Here is an 8,712-nt window from a genome sequence, read left to right as displayed (position 1 = left end):
GTGCATAAGTTTAAATCTGTACCAGTCACATCACTGGAGCCAAGACCCTGTGGCTGCCAGACAGGTCATGCGCCCTAGCCGGACCTACTGCTATTAGCTGATAAATTGACACAATGTTAAACTGAGCCCTACTAAGTATCCTCTTACCCAGAGATTGTTGCAAGTCTCAGCCCTCACCAGAGAAGCTTCTTTTTGCAACAAATAACCATTAGCAGGGGTGGACAACTGGCCTTATTTTCCTCACAAAAGGAGCAGAGAGTATGAGACTGTAGGATAAAATAAAGTAAAAGGTTTATACTCTGCATTAAAAAGGAAACAGAAGCAAATTAAACAAAAATGAAGATAAAAATAATATTGATGATGAACTTAAAAAGACAAAGAAAAAGATACAGAGAGAAAATAGATGAAAGCAAGTTAACCTTTTGTTAATTAGCTTGACAAGTCTCATACTAGACATAAAGAAAAATCTACAAATACAAATACAAAAACATAAAATACTTAGGGATAAACTTAAATGAATGAAGATGTTTTATCTAAAAACTATAAAACACTACTCAGATATTAAAGACGGAATTTAAGATATGGGTTTGTAGGCTACAAGATGCAGATGTCACACAGATGTGAGATTCTGGAGTCACACCTATAGACAAAGCTATAGACAGTGCCACCATGATGAAATCTGTAGCTGATAATAAACTACATGTGAAAAAACAAACAATCCAACTTGTAATGGGAGTTTCAGTAGCCTCTCATTCATTAATTTCAAGACTGACTGTCATCAAAAATATTGTGACAAGCCTATGCACAAACTGGACCTAGGCCCCCTGCAAAGATGCAACAGATGGGCAGCCCAGGCTTCGTGTGGGTCCTCTAGTAAGGGAAGTGGGGACTGCATCGGACACAGACTCACGTGCCAGCTTTTTGACCACGTCCTCCTGGCGGGACTGCCTTGCCAGGCCACAGGGGAAGAGGACACGTTCAGTCCTGATTCAACCTGATGAGCTGGGATGGATGGGAAAGGGAGCTCCCCTTTTCTGAGGAAAAGGGGAAGGGGGAAGGGGGGAGAGGGTGGGTGGGACTGGGAGGGGGAGGAGAGATGGGGCTACAAGGAAGTAAAGTAAATAAAAATTTTTAAATATTGTGACAATACACAAAAAGACATATATGTACCATATATTAAATGTAATATAGAAGTTCCTCCAACTCAAAACCACGAACCGCGCCATAAAGTTGATTGGCAGAGCTGTAACAGAAAGCTGACAAACAGGCAGGACCCGTCCTTAAAGAAATCTCCAAATCTGATCAATATTAGCAGCTATTAGGATCTAGCTCTGATTTGTTTTTAGCCCATGAAACTGATATAACACATAACATGTGACACACAGCAGGAGTATTACATCTATAAGATAGGAAGAAACCAAGGTGGCAGATGAGGAACCGACTAAGAACACTCTGGGTCACTCTCCTAACTATAATGCCCTCTTCCCCCTGGTGTCCATAATTATTTTTATCCTATGATTATACTATTAATGCTCAGAGTGTTTACAATGACTTACTACTTTTCGTTTTGAGGGGTTATTTCCATTTGCTTTTCTAGCTCTGCATTCTGCCCGGCGCCTTCCCTAAGCAGTGATGCTCAGAGTCCCTCTCCTCTGGAGTTAAGGAACTTCCTTTGACCTGTGGGTGCTGTGTGCCCTTCTCTCTCAGTTTCCCCCACTGAGGGTGACCGGCATTTCTAAAGGGCAGGTCCCTGGAAATCCGCCACAGCACAGCCACCGACACACATGGGAAAGGTTGTTGTCATTTAAATCACCATCCTGATGGGCTGGGGGGAGCAGGTGCCTCTTACTGAGTCTTTATAATCAGACAGACCAAACGTTCTCGGGGGCGAGCAAAGGGAGAGGGCTCGACGACAGGAAGTGAGGGAGACCTTGGAAAGGAGGCAGGGTTAAGACTGGAGGGATGGCAGGGGAAGGCTGGAAGAGAGCAAGCGTTTTGAAAACAAACTCAGGAGAGCGCCATGAGCAAAGGGATACTGCAAGCTCAGAGTAAACCAACAGACGCTTCCAGGAGCCATCCGGGCCCCAGTAGAGAATCTGGGCCCCAGTAGAGAATCCGCCAAGCTCCCTCGGAATCTGCTGCTCACTCCAATGGCCTCTGTGGTAAACTTGGATTGTGCTTGGGACCCTACTGTGAGATTCAGAACCACTGGTGCAAAACACAGCTTTACCTCAAAGAAAATGAGGGGGTTTTTTTGTTTTGTTTTTTGTTTTGTTTTGTTTCCGGAGCCAAATTTTAGCGATTGTGGCCTGTGGGCAGGATTTAGGTTGTCCTGAACAACAATGCTCTAATGTGGAAATGATTTCGTGAACTTTTAATAGTTCCAGAACAAAAGGGGTCGTCGAGGCATCCACCAGCTGAACCGCGCAGGACCACAGGTGGGCGTGGTTTAGCAAAGCAGGGACGTTGTCGAAGGTCTCAGATGGTCCCTGTTGACATTCTTAGCTTTGGGGTCGGTGGAAGCTTGGAATGCACCCAGGACTGTCTTTCAAGATGGCAGCAGTCCGGAAGCTTAAGAACACAATGCAGGAAGCATCTCCCGCGGTAATGATGAGTCACCGGAAAATGCAAAGCGCTGTCATCCAGTGGGGCGACCCGCAGAGTCCTCACCGTGCAATGGACTCACCAGCAAGGTGCTCGCCGGGTCTCGGCAGTCTCAAAGCTGGCCTCAGGCAGCTTTAAACCCTGTGCTTAAACCCTGTGTTTGGGTGAGAAAAGGGAGAAACGGTATCTGTAATTCCCGGAGGGTCTGAGTTTAGAATAAATCGGTTGCTTATGAGACACAGCTCTTCCTGGTAATGAGAGCTCAGAACAATCTCTCTATGGATCAACGTAAGAGAGACGACATCACCTTTAGCAGACAGAGGAATGACTACCCTGTCACACAACTAATGTCTGGAACATCCCCACATATACTCAGCAATAATATTGTTCGCTGGGGCTGGAGAGACAGCCTCGAGGTTAAGAGCATTTGTTGCTTTTGCAGAGGCCCAGGATTTGGCTACAGCAGCCATATGTCAGCTGAAAACTATCCTCAACTCCAGTTTCAGGGATCTACACCCTCTTCTCTCCTCTTTGGGCAAGAAGCACTTGGTGTGGTGCGCATTTAGACAGCAACAGAGATGAAATGTCACTGCTGAGGTTAGATTACAAGGACTCGCATTCTACACTGCTTGTTCTTTCTTGGTAGTCCACTCAGAGGCCCACCTGTGAAGAAGCCGAAGGTGGCCTCGAACCAACAACCTGCAGGGAAGCAGATCTCATGCCACCAGGACTGTGAGGTGACCTCACAGTTGTTGAGGGCAGCCAAAGAAACACCCTAAACCTGAGGATTCCACTACAGGGCCTCAGAAGAGCTTTGAACAAAAAGAGTGGAGACATAAAGGAAGTAAGCCTTTCTCCCTCAGATTCCTGGAGTTTGGCGCTTATTTAAGGACTCAACGAGTTACCCCATTCCCCCAGACCAGCCAAGACTCCTTGGTGCCTGTGTTTGATTTTTTAGATGACAGAATAACAAATTATGGTGCAGAATTTGGTCGGAGGTAGTTCAGGATCTTTCTAAAGGATTAGAACATGGGATTTTTAAAACCCCTACAGGAAGAGCTACAACCCATTAAACTTGCCTGAGGGAAGGGGGAGAATTAGTCTTTCTCAGAGATGAGAACGCTAAAAGTTATCCAGCCCCAAGTGCCATGCCCTAAAATACACATACAAGGAATAACAAAGAAATGAAAATCCAATTCAGTGTCTTTGTTCTGCTACATCACAAGATCTAGTTATGTAAGGCAATTTACTAAGTTTCCCATTGGAGGCTGTAAAAGCTAAATTTAAATCTTCTCAAAATATGTTATAATCTTCTACCAAAATCTAAGTAGTAGACTTCTTGGGCCAGCTTAAAATTATCAACATCACCAAGTCACACAATTACATACAAAATTTCATCCCATATTCCCAAGTATAACTTTTTCTTGTTTGGGTTTCTAATATTGCAGATTGTGACATATTTATTCTTTCACCTTTTATCTAACCATCTCCATTCCTACAAATTATCTTGTCTATGCATCGTTTTTATTTATTTCCTCTATATCACCATCTCATCATGGCAGCACATTGTTGCAAGACATTTGATCCCATTTTGAATCCCAAAATTGAGAACTGTAAAACCCTTTTTCTTTCGTGTGTTTGAAACCTCTCACACACCTTTAATCCAAGAAGTTCCTGTTTGTTGTAAACAGGTGATTATGGTGTGGTTCACCCAGCCCTAGCACACAACTTTTTTTTTAGTCCACAGATGCTTTTTATTTATGTTTTACATCTTTAGAAAAAAAAATCCCAGGATTTTCCCTCCTGTGTGTTTTTGTCTTGCTTCTTCATGGTCCATGATGCCAGCTGAGGTCGTCAGTACAATGAAGCCAAACTGACGGGCAGGAGCAGATTGTTCTGCCATTTTTCTAGCTCTTTCAGTTGCATATCAAATCTAGGGCCGATCACGCCACACCTGTTCAAGCTGCCTGTGAGGTTCACAACAATTTTCCCAGCTCTGTGGTCATCAGTGATCTCAAAGTCACCAATGGAACCATGCTTCATCATCACAGTTAGGAACCGAACCATGATGACTTTGGAGCATGGCCTGATGAAGAGGACCCGGCATTTGCCTCTCTTCTCAGCTTTGTTGATGCTCTTGAGAGCAGCTGCCAGGACGTTCATGTGCACCATGGTGATGGCCCAAAAAGATGGCGGGAAGAGCCCTAGCACTCACCTTTAATCCAAGAGCTTTCTGTACAGAGGTCTTAATAAAGTTAGCCCTGGGTCAAGAGACAGAACAAGAAACCAGCTGACAGGGATTAAGGAGTAGGAGGGGCTTGGAGTTGAGGGGTGTTTAAAGTATCTTGGAGAAGAAAGGGCTTTTTCAGCTTTGGCTCTGTGAGACTTTATTTCTCTAGCTCTCAGGTTCTTTGAGCTAGAAAGCCTTCGGCCTTGGGTTTTTTGGCCTTTTCCTCCTGGGCTATCAGCTAGTGAGCCTTTTGGATTTTTTTCCCCATTCAGACCTGAGCTGAGAAGGAAGGTCAGCTGGGTGCTATCTCTGCCTCTCTGAGCTATCAGGTTCCCTCCTTCCCCCAGCATATGGCTCCTGAGTCTTATTGGTAAAAAACAGAAAAGTTGGGATTTTCATTAAAAAAAAAATCATCATGGCACCATGTCTCATGGAAACTGTCAACATGGAACCATGATGCCACATGCCATGGCATCATACCTCCAGCAAACTACACCACCATGAAAACACACACCATGGTACCATATCTTCCATCTCCTTATCACCATCACATCATGGCACCATATCATATGACACACATCATCACACTGGGATACTGGGTCACCATTAAACCATACATCATGGCGCCATATCACCAGGACACAAAGCCATCACAGGCTGTAACTTCTGGCTAGGTCCCAGGGTGCATTAGGCACGTTCTTGGGGCTATGCACCCCGTCTCACAGCTGGGAACCACCTGCTTCTTTCTGTGTGCCTGGTAGGTCACATCCACTTGAAATGACTCGAGCTTGTTCCACTGATAGCATTGGGTCGGTCTAAGTTAGGCAAGGCAAAATCCCTCAATCTGAAGAAGACATCATCGTTAGTGGTGAAAATGTTGGGTTTGGGTTGTTGGTGGCCACACTTCCTCCGTATGTGTCAGCAAAGTAATGAACGTCTGTTGCTGAAGAAGAGGAGGGGAGCATGGAGAGGAGAGATGAGACTGGAGCAGGAGACAGAAGCGGGGTGACCATCTCGCTACTTGGGCCTCCCACACTTCAGGCCTCTTTCCTTATGACAATTGCATTTGTAAGTCTCCCCATCAGTTAAACGGTCCTAGCTAACGGGCCTTGGGAATCTCCTAATTGTGCTTCTTGCTTCCTGTTCCTGTGGCGTGTGCCTCAGTGGGAGCAGCAACGCCTCACCCGTACACTTGGTTTTTCAGCAAGACCTGAGGCCTCAGCCGGGATGTGGCAACCCAGAGACCCAGAGCAGGACAGAGATACAGAGTAGAAAGTTGTGGAAACAGAACGCGGCAAAGGGGCTGCAGGAGGGCAGTCAGCTGGGCGGAGAAGTGACCGGAAAAGCGACATTAATGTCCGAAGATGTTTGCTGCCATTTCCTTCGGCCTCTGCACTCCACACCTGCACAGGTAGTAGGAACTACCCTTTCCTTTTGCTGAGGGCAGCCTTCAGAAGGTGAGTTTTATCTTCTGCTCTCAAGAATCAGGTGAGCCTGCTCCTCGAAACATCTGCAGGGCAAATATAGGGCTCTAACTCCTTGTCGCCTGACAGGCAGTCAGAGGATGAAAACGCTTGACCTTCGCTTTAAGGAGGGGGAAGCTCTTTCAATAGTAAACCGGATCCCAGAAGCAGAAAGACACACACGGTATATACTCACTCCTATAGACATATAATATAGGATAAACCTACTAAAATCTGTACACCTAAAGAAACTAACTAAGAGGGAGGACTCTGGCTAAAATGCTCAATTCCTATTCAGAAAGGCAAAGAGGATGGACATCAGAAGAAGGAGAAAACAGGGAACAAGTCAGGAGCCTGACACAGAGGACCTCTGAAAGGCTCTGCCCTGGAGACTATCAATGCAGATGCTGAGATTTATGGGCAACCTTTGGGCAGAGTGCAGGGAATCTTAGGAAAGAAGTGGGAAACAGTAAGATCTGGAGAGGACAGGAACTCCACAAGGAGAGCAACAGAACCAAAAACTCTGAGCACAGGGGCCTTTCCTGAGACTGATACTCCAACCAAGGACCATGCATAGAGATAACCTAAGACCCCTGCACAGATATAGCCCATGGCAGTTCAGTATCCAAGTGGGTTCCATTGTAAGAGGAACAGGGACTGTCTCTGACTTGAACTGATTGGCCTGCCCTTTAATTACCTCCTGAGGGGGAAGCAGCCTTACCAGGCCACAGAAGAAGACAATGCAGCCACTCCTGATGAGACCTGATAGACTAGGATCAGAAGGAAGGAAAAGAAGTCCTCCCCTATCAGTGGACTTGGGGAGGGGCATGCATGCAGAGGGTGGAGGAAGGGAGGGATTGGGATGGGAGGAGGGAGGGAACCACAAGGGGGATACAAAGCGAATAAAGTGTAATTAATAAAGAATTTTTAAAAAAATCATTAAAAAAATCTAAATGCAAAAAAACCCCAAAAAATAGTAAAGCGGGTGCTTGTCAAGGAGAGGGAATGTGGGGTCTTCGGCATTTGTTTGCTCTTTTAACTTGTTTTTATTGGTTGTGTTTCATACAGTAGAAGAGGCAGAAAGGTTGTAAGAGCCAGGGGCGACGGATGATTCCAAGAAAACGGTGTCTTTCTGACAGGCCCGCTCTGATGCCCATACTACCTCAGAGATGATGACAGCACGCACGGGGCCTGCGTACGGGGGGCGGAGGGGGCTGCTTTTAAATTTAAAAGGCAAAGTTAGCTCGGTATGATTTGTAAAGTTATTGTTTGGCAGATGAAGGACGAGGGCGTTCCAAGGTAAGAACCTCAGGCCTTGCACACTCACCCATTCTCCTGCGCTCTGGACCCAGGCGCCTCCAGGGCCTGCAACCACGAGCAATGCTGCCATCTCCTGGAGGCTGCAGAAATTACACCATTCGATATTTTCTTTCTTTTTTAACGTAATTTTTTATTTATTACAATTTATTCACTTTGTATCCCAGCTCTATCCCCCTCCCTCGTACCCTCTCAATCACTCCCTCCCTCATCTCCTCTCATGCCCCCTTCCCAGTAAACTGATAGGGTAGGACTTCCTCCCCTTACATCTGACCCTAGCCCATCAGGACTATCTTTCATAGTCTTCCTCTGTGGCCTGATAAGGCTGCCTTCCCTTCAGGGGATGTGATCAAAGAGCCAGCCACTGAGTTCATGTTAGAGACAGCCCCTGCTCCCCTTACTAGGGTGCCCATTTGGAGACTGAGCTGCCATGGCTACATCTGTGCAGGGGTTCTAAGTTATCTCCATGAATGGTTCTTGGCTGGAGTATCAGTCTCAGAAAACACCCCTATGCCCATATGAAAATTAGTTTCATATGAAATTATCTTTGTGTTGGATGATAAAATACAAGCTTAAACATAAACCATAACAAAGACTCATTATAAAATAACAGATGCTCTTTTCAATTTTGTATTCTGAAATGAATTCTTGTCAGCCAAGGCCAACATACTCTTCTCCCTCTGTATCATATTTTCCTAGCTGTGCTCAATAGATGTCTCTTGCATAACTATTTTTTTCACATTTAGACAAGGTTATTTTTTATATTTTCCTCGGAAAATTTATTTATTTATATTTGGTTCTATTGTTGTCCTTGTGGAATTTTTGTCCCTTCCAGGTCTTTCTATCTCCCCCTTCTTTCATAAGATTCCCTGCACTCTGACCAAAGTTTAGCTATGAGTCTCAGCATCTGCTTTAATACCCTTCTGAGTAGAGTCTTTCAGAGGCCCTCTGTGGTAGGCTTCTGTCTTGTTCTTTGTTTTCACCTTCTTCCAATGTCTATCCCATTTGCCTTTCTGAATGAAGATTGATCATCTTACCCAGGGTCCTCCTTCTTGCTTAGCTTCTTTAGGTGTACAGATTTTAGTATGTATGTCCTAT

At 45.3% G+C, this 8,712-nt stretch overlaps 1 pseudogene; it reads right to left on the bottom strand.

Moving 5' to 3' along the window:
- Window positions 1-4,352: 4,352 nt before the first annotated feature.
- Window positions 4,353-4,776, bottom strand: LOC110544021 (small ribosomal subunit protein uS8-like; annotated as a pseudogene).
- Between the last annotated feature and the right edge of the window lie 3,936 nt (window positions 4,777-8,712).

The sequence above is a fragment of the Meriones unguiculatus genome, chromosome 3 (assembly GCF_030254825.1).
Source record: "Meriones unguiculatus strain TT.TT164.6M chromosome 3, Bangor_MerUng_6.1, whole genome shotgun sequence".
Taxonomy (NCBI): domain Eukaryota; kingdom Metazoa; phylum Chordata; class Mammalia; order Rodentia; family Muridae; genus Meriones; species Meriones unguiculatus.
Note: the sequence above shows the minus strand (reverse complement) of the source record. Positions and strands in the feature narration are given on the sequence as shown.